Here is a 14,933-nt window from a genome sequence, read left to right as displayed (position 1 = left end):
GTAAATTACGTTCACGATATCGTTTATGTCAATGCCAAACTGATGGTAGCCGTACGGAACACTAAATGCCTCGAGCTATCTCGGGCTTGGCCAAATTATTTTGTTCATAATTTTTATACTCGCCGGAGAAGAAAACACCAAAATTTTATCGTTATTTACTCCCTCATCACACACCAAAAAATTATGACCATAGACAGTAGGTACCCATATCCATTTTACTTTTAAAATAATTGGTATAAAAACTTCTTTCAATCATGACTTAAAAAATGCTCTCGTGTCAAATTCGCTTTTAGACCAATACGTAATAAGTCTTATTCTCACACTGACAAATTCGCTTTTGCACTAAATCTCAATACGTCCGATTCTCAATGTGCTAAGTTCGCTTTAGGACAAAAACTCATTACGCCTAAGTCTTATTTCGACTATTTCTCAATTGGTCTAGGCATAACGCGAATTAGTCAGAGTGCGTTTTAGGCAGACCCGGACAAAAGGGTTGCACCGACCGTGATTCCTAATCCTAATAACACCAAAAAATAGTTCAATATGGTCCTGGCTAAACTTATAGCACAGGATAAACTGTAACATACTTGTTTCCAAAACCAGATCACGAAACAGATGCTTAAAGCGTTTGATGCAGACCAAGAGTCCCAAAAACCAAAGAGTATAATAAGTATGTATAGGAAAAGAGAGCCAACTCGCGAGTAAATGTCAAAAAACGTCTACACCAACGCCACAAGCGGATTTTTGTTCAACTAACCTTTACGTACGTGTGCGTGCACAGTGCACACATGCATACAAATAAAAACATAGGATTTACCGCGAAAAACGAAAATTGAAATGTCGTTATTTGCCTCTCAATCGCTATTTCATGTAAGTGCATATTATGTGCGCGCGAAATAGCGATTAAGAGGCAAATAACGACATTTCAATTTTCGTTTTTCGCGGTAAATCCTATGGTATAGTTTTGAAGCTTCTGTAAAGTGAACTACAATGAGATTAATCCATTTTTTCAGCTAATTGCAAGAAAATCAGGTGAAAAAATTAATACCACTTATATAGTTCACTGTACAGCCAAGGAAAAAAGTGCAATATATAATTCAAAGTCAAACGTAAACTCAAAGACGTTTATTTTACTCATATTAGGTACACATAACATTACATAAAATTTTTTTTGCTTAAACTGTCTCTCAGTGTCGTTTTTTAATAGATAAATTTAAATCTTGAGAGCTCATTCCAATCAATCGTGAAAATGAAAGAAAACATTATTTTCAAGAGATTGGTTAGTATACACATAAATCAGGCGATATCAAAGGATTCTATTACAGAACAAGTCGCAACATTTTTTTAATCTCAGATGTATATGGTATTATTATTTGTAGTCAACTATGTAACTTACTTCAGGAACATAGTTTTTAGGCGGCTAAACTTAAAACTTCTCTATCATAAAGTTGCTCATTTCACAACATTATTTTCAGAAAATCATATCTCTGTAACTATACAACTTAGGAGGTTGATCTTTTATGTTATCGATAGCTTATTTATTGTAGATTACTGGGGTATACATAACTCCATAACCGCCATAAGGTACCTTTGACCATGGGACGTCACATATGGAGCTTATAAAAGGGCACAGTATTTCAGTTACATATACAGGTAGCTGTTGTCATAAAGCTCCAAAGTAATCAGTCAACGGCCTAGTCAATATACGAAATACACATGCGAATTCTCGCACCGTCTAAATTACAAAGCAAAAACATAACTTATTTTGTCAAAGATCTGTGAGGAATATGCCGTGGCCCATGGATTGATGTACAACACCAAGAAGAGCGAACTACTCGTTTTCAAGGTAGGCAAAAAGGAGTATACGTCAGTTCCTGCTGTTTATTTATGTGGTGTTCCTCTAAATAGAGTTTCACAGTTCAAGTACCTAGGCACTAGGTTACCGAAGACCTCCAGGATGATGCTGACATAGAAAGGGAGCGCAGGGCATTGTTAGTAAGGTGCAACATGCTGTCGTGTAGGTTTGCACGGTGTGACAGGGATGTCCAAAAGACCCTTTTTAAGGCTTTTTGCCAGTCCTTTTACGCGTGCAGACCCTCAATGCCCTGCGTGTCCAATACAATAATGGTTTCCGCATGCTGATGGGACTGCCACGTTACTGTAGCGCCTCGGGGATGTTTGCGGAGGAGTGGACGCGTTCATTGCGATAGACGCACTGCCTCACTCATGCGAGTCCGTGACAGTTCTAACAGTCTGCTTCAGCTCATTCCTGGAAATCTGCTGGTACACTCTGGAGGCACTGGAATGACCTACAAATGGGATCTAGAGGCAATAAAATCCGAGACGACAAGTAGAAACCACAATATTTACTAACAACTAAACATTTTGTAAAGACAGACTGTTGAGGAAATGCACGTGATTTGGAAATAATCTACTTCATTTCCCATGCTCTGCAAGAGGGTTATTGCTGTTGTATGAAGTGAAGCGATATACTTAATTAGTTACAATTGGACGTAGTTTAGGGTAAAAGATCCAATCCACAAAAATCTGTTAGTAAAATTTGAACTTTCTGTCAAAGGGAAAAGTCATTCATTTAAATGACAAATTTTAGAGGATGGATCTTTTACGCTAAACTACGTCCAATTGTATTATTTTAATATACTATTTCTTAGTTTTATGCGTATTATAATAGATTTGAGCGTTTTTCTTTAATGGATCATCGTCCTCTCTGTACGTTACTTTTCCCGACAAGATCCTATTAATAGAGCGGTACCAACTAAATATTAAGACATTAATCGTCGTAGACGTGAAGAATTGTTTTAAAGATTCTCTGTGCTCCTCACAGTTAGAGGGAAAGGAAATAAATGAAATGAATTTGTTTTTAAATAAGTAACTGTTGCGTCTTGAATTTCTCGAAAACTATTATAGAGTGCATCGGAAGGATAGCAAAGCCATCGCTTTTTAGAATACTCCCTAGCCTGCATCAGTGTATCCTCTCCCTTGTCATCTTTTGCGAGCAAAGTGTCTCTGCATACTTCACATGTTTTTACAATTTTTTTTAAACATTTAGTCAGGACCCAGCCACAAACATATCGCGCCTGCGTAGAGGAATAGGCGTTATTTGTTGTTGTACTAACTAATGTTTCAACTAGGTTTTCGCCTATTTCAAGTTGTGTATTTTTTGGCGACTTATCTGTTACCTTTTTCTCATTTAAAAAAAAATCTAAACTTTGTAAATAAGAATTGAAGTCTTCCTCACAATTTGCATTAATAGACTGATGCGAACTAAAATTATTTAAAAGTAGCGATTTAAATGCACCTTCAAATGAAGTACAGGTTGGTGAGTTGTTTCTTGCCCCCAAACTCCTGATATTTCCAAAAAAATTTTCAACCGGGTCCTGATTAAAATTTCGTGTTAACATGCAGTCCAAAGAATATTTTTGATTTAATAATTTCCAAATCGCCTGCATTCCCTCTATAGTTTTTATAATATTTTTAGTTGTTGGTATTGTCGTCTCTACTAATCGGATTTTGTTGCCGTGTTTCTTTTTTGCTATAAATTTTGAGTTTTGAAGAATAATATTGCTTTTAAACTGAAATAAATGTCATATACTAAGAAAAAGTGACCAAGGCCTCCAGTGCCCCAGGCTGGAATCGAACCAGCGTCCTCTGCTATCGCGGCAGGTGCCTGATTAAAAGATGGCTAGGGGGCGCCACAAGCCTTCAGTAAAAAAGTGCATATACTTGGAAAATTTGACTAACGTTTCTGTGACCCCGGTGGCCGAGTGGTTCAGGCACCTGCCGCGATAGCAGAGGACGCTGGTTCGATTCCAGCCTGGGGCACTGGAGGCCTTGGTCACTTTTTCTTAGTATATGACATTTATTTCAGTTTATAATTTATATAGTAGTGTTTCTACTTGATAAAAACAAATTAAAATATTTCCTGGAAATAATTTAATTTGTTCAAATACTTCAATATTGCTTTTCTCCATAATTTATGATGATCCGTGTTTTTTTTTACTGCTCCTCGGAATTTTTTTCCATTGGGCTCATGGAAAGTGCCAGCGTTTAAACTATCAAATAGTTGGTCAAATAAAAGCACTGGAGTAATCAGTTGCCGACACTCCTCGGCCAAGAGTTCTCTGGCAATCAAATGATCTGCGGTAGTTGCCACGCTATGGCTGAATATTTGTGCTGCCATTTTGACTCTCATTTTTTTTATCTTCATCGGATTTACATGTTCCTCTGTCAGTTTGTGAAGGCTCCTGAAAATCAATAAAATCATTGTTAATGACCGTTTTTAGGGTTCCGTACCCAAAGGGTAAAACGGGACCCTATTACTAAGACTTCGCTGTCCGTCCGTCCGTCCGTCCGTCTGTCACCAGGTGTATGTATCTCACGAACCGTGATAGCTAGACAGTTGAAATTTTCACAGATGATGTATTTCTGTTGCCGCTATAACAACAAATACTAAAAACAGAATAAAATAAAGATTTAAATGGGGCTCCCATACAACAAACGTCATTTTTGACCAAAGTTAAGCAACGTCGGGAGTGGTCAGTACTTGGATGGGTGACCGTTTTTTTTTTTTGCTCTTTTTTTGTTTTTTTTTGCATTATGGTACGGAACCCTTCGTGCGCGAGTCCGACTCGCACTTGCCCGGTTTTTTTAGGCTAGAATAATACATTCTTTATTGGGGTTCCGTACCCGAAGGGTTGAAACGGGACCTGCTATTACTAAGACTCCTCTGTCCGTTTTTTTGTCTGTCTGTCACCAGGCTGTATCTTATGAACCGTGATAGCTAGACAGTTGAAATTATCACAGATGATGTATTTCAGTTGCCGCTATAACAACAAATACTATAAACAGAATAAAATCAATATTTAAGTGGGGCTCTCATACAACAACCTTGTTTTTGTTTTTAGTTTTTTGCGTAATGGTACGGAACCCTTAGTGCGCGAGTCCGACTCGCACTTAGCCGGTTTTTATATTTGACAGTCAAATCAAGAAATGAATGCCCGAACAATAGAAATATACCTACATATAATATAATGTAATTATTCATGCTGGCTTACCGAAGCTCTCCTCGTGTTTTGTCCGCTTCATAGAGCTTTTGAAAGTATTCCCATTTTAATATTTTTTCGATTTGATCGGAATCTTTATATAGCAAGTCTTTGTTTAAAAGGTTATTTCGTAAACCCTTAATAAGATGTGGCACATCGTATAGCGGTATAATTTGCTGCCCGTCTACTTCAAAACATTCCTGTCGCCATTGTTTACCTGCTCGGATGTATTTCTCTTTCGTGTCTTTCACCAGGCTGTTGATGGCGCTGACGTTAGTCGCCCCTTGGTCGCATACTGTACATATTACTTTAAGTCCGGTAGTATGGATCGCTTTAAGAACATCTTTTATAATGTTTTTCAATTCAATTGTTTTTAAACTTTGAGTGAAATAGTATGCCACAGGTTGCTTGAAATTCTTTTTAATTCCCTTAACCATGAAAACCATTGCATGGTTGGCAATCTTGAATGAACTATCATGGCTTACAAAGCCTTTAAGTTCGTCGGTTCCTGCGTTATACTGTACATGAGGTGTCAATGACATTTCGTCAAAAATCAATGTGCACAATCGGTCTTCTTCAATAAGGTTTCCTACTGTTTCTTTTAATTTATTGAAAATACAATTATTAATACCAGGCATTATTTTTATATCAGATAATAAGTTTTTTAACGATTTTGTCGATGGCAGCCTAAAGTATTTATATAACAAGTTATAACATTTTGGACTTTTTTTATAAATTGATAAGGCCAAAACTTTCTCTTCGTTGTTGTAGCGTCTCCCCTTAGGTTTCTTTTTTGCTTGGCGATACTGCATAGTTGTAAAGATTCTTCCTGCCCGGGTCATATTTTTAGTAACTCTATTAATATTGTCTTGTCCTTCCAACAACTTACAAACGGTGGCGAGTCTTGCCTTATAGTGTTTACTATCTTTTATTGACTTAACTAATTTAGATTTTAATATTCTATTTTCTTTTTGAGCAGCTCTGTATTCTTTGTAGACAGCCTCGGGTGATTTTTGACCTGTAATCATGAATAACCGTGAAATCAAAAAAGTATGTAATAAAAGTATGTAATAAATGTTTAATAGTAGGTACTCCTTTTAGGGTTTATTTCGGTCATTCGGGAGTGACCGCCTAGTTTGAGTTCGCCTAGTACTCGTAGATAGGTTCTGTATAGTTCTGTATAGTAGGTAGGTTCATTTTTAATGGTTTAATCTTTGAAGCGCTGTTACTTTGCAAATTAAATGGCTAAATTCATAAACATTGAAATAATTTAATTATTACATGAAAATAGCCTGTTAAACGTTAATTGCCACGATATATGATTTAATATATCCTTTCATAGAAAGATGAGCTTAAATCGTCGATTTTCTAAAACCCTCTACATCCGTGCTGACCATTCATCGAGGTCCTGCCACTTGACTGTTATTTGCGAAAATCCGCGGCGTCACTTGTCTACTTTTAGCGTTTTTGTTGATGCCACTTGAAGGCATAGAAGGTAGGATCCTATAGAAGTGGCGACACTATGATTGGTCGAATACATTTGTTGCCCACCATAATAAGTACATACTAAAGTTGACTATGACAAGGACAAACAATTAGCGCTTTCGCTGCTACTCCTACTGAAAGATACGAGTACATAAGACTATCCCGTTGGGTCATTTCCCCGCACCCAGAGGCGTAACTAGGGGGGGGTTGGAGGGGGCACGTGCCCCGGGCGCCGTCCAAGGGGGGGCGCCAAAATGAGCAAAAGACCTGTACCTCTCCGCCTTGCTAAAAGGCAGCAGGGAAACTTTTGTCAGTCATATTTACCACCACTGTGAAGTGTGAAATGCGGATGGTATTCTGGCCCACAGCGCAAAAGAGAAAGCCGATCTTTTACTCTTACTCTTTTTGCCTCGAACTCGACCTTGACAGACGACGGTAGCGCCCTACCGCCCACCATCCCGCAGTGCGAATACTCTATGCAAGAAACTTCCATCAAGGCGGGAGTTGCTATGCTTTCGTTTTATAAGGCGAGCGGGCCGAGTGCTTCAGAGTTGTGTCCCGTGTTAGCGCGTCTTTTCCGTTAGGGGTCTCCTGTCGAAGTTACCATCTTATGGACTCTCCAAGAGACTACCTATGCAAATGGATCGCTAGCCCTTTGTCCGGCAGGCGCATATGAGCCGTAGTAGACGGAACCTGGCCGCGTAGCCAAGATGTCAATCGCTTACGCTCTGTAGCGATCGAAACGCAACTGTCACTGTCACACTAATAAGGAAGAGTGATAGAGAGACATAATGCTTTTCGTTGTCGAAGCGATAGCGATTGTAACCTTGGCTAGGCCGGCTGCTTCAATAGTTGCTGCATATCTGTGACATGTTGTCTATCGACGACATTCATCGATATGCGGACGACAGTACTATACAAGGATGGCTAAAAAATAACTAAATTCCCGTTGCCAGGGAGGTTTTGGGTTTTGGGACTGAGCAACTTTTACTACGGGACTAACCCCGAAATCGCGAAAAAAAAGTTTACCCTCCCATAGAAAATGGACCAGCCAAAATGTAGGAAACAGCCAAATTTTTTTCGCGACTTAGGGGTTGGACTAATAGTAAAAGTTGCTCAGTATAATCCAAAAACCTGCCTGGCAACGAAAATGCAGTTATTTTTTAGCCACCCTGTATACCTACAGGCTGGTCCAAACCTTGACGCCCATAATTTTTTTTTAGAATCCTCGTCGTGGGTTATCAGAATATACCCCATGTACCAGATGTTAGCCGATTTTTCGTAGTTTTCGAGACATAACTTTTGTTAAGAAATTCTGGAGTGAAGCTTTGCTTTGCTTTTCTGCCTTCTAATAATTGTTCGTGGTATTTGCACTGATAACTGAACTGGACTGAACTGAAATAGCGATGGGGAAGTGACCCCATAAAATAATAGTAGAAATAACTGTGTCAGGTATCGAGGCATTCTATCCAGAGTTTCGGTGTGGGATCAGGACAATTTAATCCGATTCAATCCTACCATGACTCAAATTTGCGCGTTTACCGCTAAGAAAACCTCATTTTTCAAGGCACAACCCTTCCCATGTCAGGGAGTATTGGGAGTAAGGTTTGCAATCCGGATCCGAAATGTATGAAATTATCCGGATCTGGATCCGGATCCACGGATCTTCTCATACATTTCAGATCCGTCGTGCAAACCCTAATTGGGAGCCTCGATCGGTGTTGACATCTCCATCAGTGACGTCCAATAATTTCGTAGCCACCTTGCTGGGTAGGCTGCGCTCGTATCAAAAAAAACTCGGTGTGCTCAATAAAGGGAGGCCACCGCCATACTTTACTCTGGGGTAGACTGATCCCATATATTGAGTACTGCTGTCACCTTTGGACAGGAGCACCTGGATGCCACCTTGGGTCCTTCAAATCAGTCCAAAACCGCGTACCTATGAATAGAGATCTCCAAAAAAGAAGTTTATACGTTTTAAAACGGTCGGCAACGCGCATGTGTAGTGTAGTGTAGTGGAGTGTAGACGTCCATAGGATGCGGTGACCGCTTACCATCAGGTGGGTCGTAAGCTTGTTGGCCACCGATGTACTAAAAAAACATAGGTACCTACACTGTATTTGTCTACATTAAAAGTAAACTTATTAAAGCAAAAAATAACCCTTTCGTTTCGTTAAGCAGGCCACTGACGAGCCTTCCAAATGGATGCCGTTACAATGGATTCATCCAAATGGACGGCATCCTAATATTAAACGTTGTACGTTTTTGACATTCACGGACCGATTTTGGATTGCAGCCACGCTATTTGGACTGTTGGAAGGCTTGTCAGTGGCCACCTTAAGTTCATTTCGTTTGGGGGGGGGGGGGGGGGCGGGGGCGCAAATTTGGTGTCTGCCCCGGGCGCCATATCCTCTAGCTACGCCCCTGCCCGCACCCCTCATGCGAGATCCAGTTGTATACTAGATTCATGCTTGAATGACATGACAAAGCTCTTCAAATGACTTCTACGTGTTGCTCGCTCGAAAATCCCGAGAGATTTAAACGGAGAATAAAAATAAATAAGTACCCTTGTCAAAACTGGTTTGAGATGTAGAAGGATGTTGAGTTGGATGAAGACGCTCCTTTAATTCTGAAATAAAAATAATACATTGTATATAGGGGGTATTAATGCAATGTTCTGCCGCCAGAGTGCAGCACTAATCTAGCTAGTAAACCACAGAGTAACTTATACCTGCTGGGCCATAACTTACACATAAACTGTTTTTTGACAAGTTTTCACAGACAATAAAATATGGCATTGATGCATCAAGGCGGTTTGTTAACAAGGGCCTACTATAGTACTATGCCTTATGGGAAACTGTCGAAGAGATAGTTCAGATCCGGAAACCGCTACCAACTTTTAGTATGTTGTTGGGCAAGGTATTGGGTCTCCAAAACTGCCGGGAGACAGCGGCGCCGGCCATCTACTTCAGCGGAATGACGTCATCAAAATGACACCTGACTTGTTGCGAAAATTACATATTGCACCCAGACTATGCATTGCACATACGCGTGTATGGTATTAAATGAAAGCCAATGAAATATACTATATTTAAGTATTCATACATACAACAGACTAAGAGAAATTTACAAATAAATCAAAATGATGTGAAAAAATATTCGATTATCGTTTAATATTCGAATATCGCTGACCGTACAAACGAAAATGTTAGTACAGGGTGGCCAACTTGGAGGTATACAACTTTCTTTTGCCACCATTTTGTTTTGGCGGCAAATATGACAGTTGTTGCATGAAAATTACTTTGTGTAGATACGGCAAATTTGTTATGGAGCGTTTACAAGACGGGGACACGTGTCACGCGCCACGAGCCACAATAGAAACATTAAAAATAACGTTTCCCGGTCGATTAATTTCGTGAAACGGTGACATTGACTGGCCCCCAAGTTCGCCTGATTTAACAGCTCCTGACTTTTTTCTGTGGGGCTATCTAAAGGGACGTGTCTATGCTAATAGGCCAACGAACCTTCAGCAATTAAAACAAAATATTCGAAACACTGTCGCTGAAATAACGCCAGAAATGTGTGAAAAAGTGATGAAAAACGCGATGAAAAGGGTTCGCATCTGCCATGCTGCTAGAGGTGAACATTTGTCTGACATTATTTTCCATGTGTAATTGCTGACCCTACATATTATATTTAACAAGGAATACTTAATATTTTTTATGTTTTATAGAATAAAATTTCAAAAATAAAGTGTATACCTCTTATTTGGCCACCCTGTATAAGCGGATTAATAAAATACCGCTTTTTTCTAGTGACGGAAATGGCTTGAGAAACTTAATTTTATTACCTTCGTCATTTGGCCGATTTTCTTGAAACAAATTTGCTGTGTTTCTATTTCCAATATTTGGCAGCGGGTAATTGTGCTCTATTTCCAGGCTACAAGAAGACATAGTTACACCTGAAAATCAAAATAATAAGTTGTGGTGATCATGTAGATTTAAAACAGCAGTAAAGCAGCACCTATTGAAAATGCTTGGGTGACAATTGCATGCCTGTGCCTGCAAATGTCACCCAAGTAAAGTAAGGTATATCTGATTATATTAGTTAAGTGTATGATGTTAGTTTTTATAATATTTTACATTGATTACATATGTAAGTAATTATATCAGAGACTCGCACCTGCAGACAAACTGTGTAAACAGTTTTGCAGGGAACTGAATTAGATCATAAGGTTATTTCTTGTATTAATAATAGTAATAAATAATAATAATAATAATGTGTTATAAATATAAAGTGATGATTTTGAATGATAAATATTTAATAGCTTTAATTGGATTTCACTTGTAATGTTTTACTATTAGTATTTTCCTCGCATTGGTGCGGTGAAAAATTTAGTATGTCACTCAATAGCAACATTTATTTTTTTTATACTACTCCAATGGCAAATTTAGTACAGCTTTTATGTCTACCGTTCTCCAATTTTCCCTCAACTGCTCAAGGGTTAACTGGAAGAGATCCCTGAAAGGGATAAGTTCGCCTTTGTACTAATGATGTGTGTTCTTTCATGTTTTATGTTTCTTTTTGTACAATAAAGTATTTTACTACTACTACTACTACTACTACTACTACAAGCATACGACCCGCCTAATGGTACGGAGTTTTACAGTTGGGACAGAAAGCAACTTATTCTTTTTCAATATTGTTTGTTTATGATACCCACCTTCAAAATTCACAGAAGGTACAGCCTTATTTATTAAACGATGACAGGCCACTTTTTGATCTGGTGTAAAGTGATGGTCACAAATCTTCTTATTTTTATAAATTTTCAGTGGGTCTGTCTCCTTTAATCTGTCACCAACAATTGACAACCAAGTCCTAAATAATTCTGGTTTTCTTTCTGGATGAGGAAAGCTGTGCATGGGTGCACCTGCAATATAAAGTAACATTGATATAACATTACTCATATAAGTACTTCGACGGCGGGCCAGAAAAAGATTTCCATGACGGTCGTGTTTTAATTTATCGCTAGGTATTCGTTGCGAATTTCCTATTTTTCGTACTAGTATCGTAATGTAGGTACTATTATTCCATATAGCATATTATATCATCCTTCTGACATATTTTAAATCAGGATACGATGACTATTTTATTACGTGTTTGGGTGGTTGCCGTTCCCCAACTAACCACCTGAACGGCACGAGGGCTCAATGCACATCGTCTTTAACAACTTTACGAGTTATAGCCCGGGATGTGATGACCGACGAAATTTTTCATCTGACCCGCGGTCTAACGCAAAAAAATCATGACACGCAACAATCATAAGTTTATAAATATGTGAAATAAAAGAAATGCTATACTACTTACCTAAATCCGGGCAGCCGAAAAGGCAAAATCGTCTTCTTCTTCCTGGCTCACTCATTTTTAACAACCGATATGCCGATATACGAGTATCTCTTTGCGAATTGCGAGTATCTTTGAAAAGTTTCAAATCTGACCGATGCCATTTTTTTAACGTTTCGTTTTTGTCAAAGAGAATAATAATACATTAGGTATAATAAGACTAATGTTAATTTCCTAAAACCTAAAACTACTCTATACTCTATATAAAAGTAAGTATATTAAGATAATTATTTTTTTACTTAAATCACAGAAAATTTTAAAACGGTTTGTGTGAAATGGAATGTACATGTTAAAAATTAATAAAAATACACAGATAAGGTGTAAAAATATTTTTACGCTGTGGCACCATCTGTTTGATTTATTTGGAAGCATCAGGTGAGGAAATGGTGCTGTACATATGACGCCGACTGCGCTAGTTTCCATATATAAGGTACCCCTCTTTTAAGTTTCGCCCCCCTGCCAAAAACCCTGTTTTCGATTTGGTTTGTGTATGTAGTATAATTTTTCGTCCGTTGATAGTTCGTCGGTTTATTTTATTTTATTTCGATGAACTTTAATATTAAGCCCAAGTATGTAAGACTATTTAGGTGTCATCAAAAAAAGTTCATTATATTTTCATGATGTTTATAACCCTTATTTTTCAGAGACCTGGAATTGAGGATGTCAAATAAGTCGTTTATTGTTTTTAAGAAATTTGAAGTAAGACCTGCACCATCGAATTCAGGCATCTTTAGTTCATCTGTACATAAATCCAATGCGTTGGCAACACTGTTTCCCAACAATTGTGTCACTTTGATATTCACATATTTCGAAAGTTTTTAATGTTTGTCTGTTAGTTTATTACCGAAATGCAGGCCTAAATTGTCTTGTAAAGATTTCAGCTCTTGCAAGTACCGCCATTCTATTTGATCACCTTTTCAGCAGATTAATTTTTGTTTCGACTCGAATGTGTTCCTCGCCAGTTTTATCATGTGGCACGGGTCTAATATGACGCTAACTGGTTTTCCACCCCATTGGTTAAAACATATTTTTAAATTTGCTGGATCTTTAAAGTTGCAGCCATGGCAAGATTAGAAGCACAGCCGTCGAAGGTGAGAGGTCAGGTCACATTTTTATAAACAAGCATTTATAATGTTGCAACGCTGGTCAGCATTGAGGCCATTTATTTTAAAAAGAACCGTAACGACGAAACCAACAGTGGCACACACACAACAACATATGCCTAAGTGGCTACTTCATCTGGAGTTCCAAATGTTTGTACCTTCTACTGTGTGACCATTAAAAAGCTACTGCTGTCTTATCGCCATCTCGTCAACTACAAGGCAGGCTAGATTTTTGTCGCTTACTTAATTTTTTTTCAATGCTCTAAAAGCTTCCTGAGAAAACCCCGGGCTTGCATAAATAACCTGATACCATTTTGATAATGTCGACGGATGAGGCAAACATGAATCCAATTCTTTTCGCACATATTTATATGCAGCAGCAGAGCAGGAGAGTAGTAATTAAAAGTTAAGGCAAACTTTTTTATATCCGGTGTAAACTTTATAATGGTTCTTTTACCTTTTCCTTTACTATTTTGTTTCTTCAAAATATTCGAATAAATATCTCTTGACACACTTGGAAAGATAGTAAGTTTTTTGTGATCATGCAATTTTGTCTTTTATCAGATTTTTAATAACCTCTTTTAACGATATGTTCTCTTTTATGATTCTATAATTTTTCCGTCTTAAACTTTTATATGTCGATAGTCTGGTTTCCGCCAATTAGTTTATTTTTAGTATTTTTTTTTAAGTTTATATAAGCTTTCTTGTGCTATCTAAGATCGATTCCAGGTCGGAATGATAGGCGCCGGGGTAGAGTAGTCATTTTCCATTAATGATAATGGTGATTGTAGCGTTCTTTCGATACCGACAACGAATTCACACCCACAACATAGACAGGAAACCTGAAGTTCACAGATCGTATGTCAGAAATATAGAGTAGCTTTTTTCGCCAATTTTAATCCAATAAAGTATTTTCCATACGGTTTTGTTGGGATTCTATTAGTTGCATTTGAAGTATTTTAACTGAATGTAAGTATTACTTTATATTTAAAATTATAGTATAAATAAGCTAAAATGTAAGTAACCGTACCGTACAAATTGGTACGTTAGCTTTAAGTCGCATTAAACCATTTTCTGTTTCGTAGTACTTAATTTTTTTTTTATGTACCTACGCTACAAATTCGCGTGGTTGGGCTAGGAAACCAATCTGGTTCCTGCTTTTCTAAAGTGACAGCATGTATCCAAAGTATTTTTTGTTCCGTATCCTTTGGGAAACTAGAATAAATTAAACAGGAAGTTTACCGGTAAGTTTGCACCGTAATTAATATTTTACATAAAAGCAAACAATCGGCGTTGCTTGTTACTTTAAAATAAAATGAATAGCCAACTTACTCATATTATCAAACCGCGTTTAGAAAGGGATTGAGCTCATATGTCATTTTTGAACTAATGCATGATATGACATTGTCAGTGGTAGAGTATGCAGATAAATTAAATTGTTATTTTGGTACAATGAAGTTCTAAAGCATGGAAAAAATATCAAATTATACAGCGTGTTTTTATTGATTTCCGATAGCATTAAGAGATAGTTCTTCAGATCAAATAGAGTTACTTTCTTAAACACCGTTTTTAAAGTATTTTAAGTATGATTTTATAATTTATGTACAATTGGTAAGTGTTGTCATTGATGTAAAGTCAAAACTGTCACAATTGCAATTTTACATTTACGCTAAAGGAGGTGAAAGTGAGAGGTCACACTTGTGATCAACACGATTCTGATTTAGTTTGTATGAAAAAGTAAAAACAAGTCTAATTTTGAATTTAAAAGAAACCCATATACAAGTTGATTGCTGTTAATGTACTAAGCGACGTGTCGAATTAATCGTAAATAAAAAAACACGGTGTATTACTTAAATAAAATACAAATGTTGTAAATAAT

This window comes from Cydia fagiglandana, chromosome Z (genome assembly GCF_963556715.1).
Source record: "Cydia fagiglandana chromosome Z, ilCydFagi1.1, whole genome shotgun sequence".
NCBI lineage: Eukaryota > Metazoa > Arthropoda > Insecta > Lepidoptera > Tortricidae > Cydia > Cydia fagiglandana.
This window is presented reverse-complemented; position numbering follows the sequence as displayed.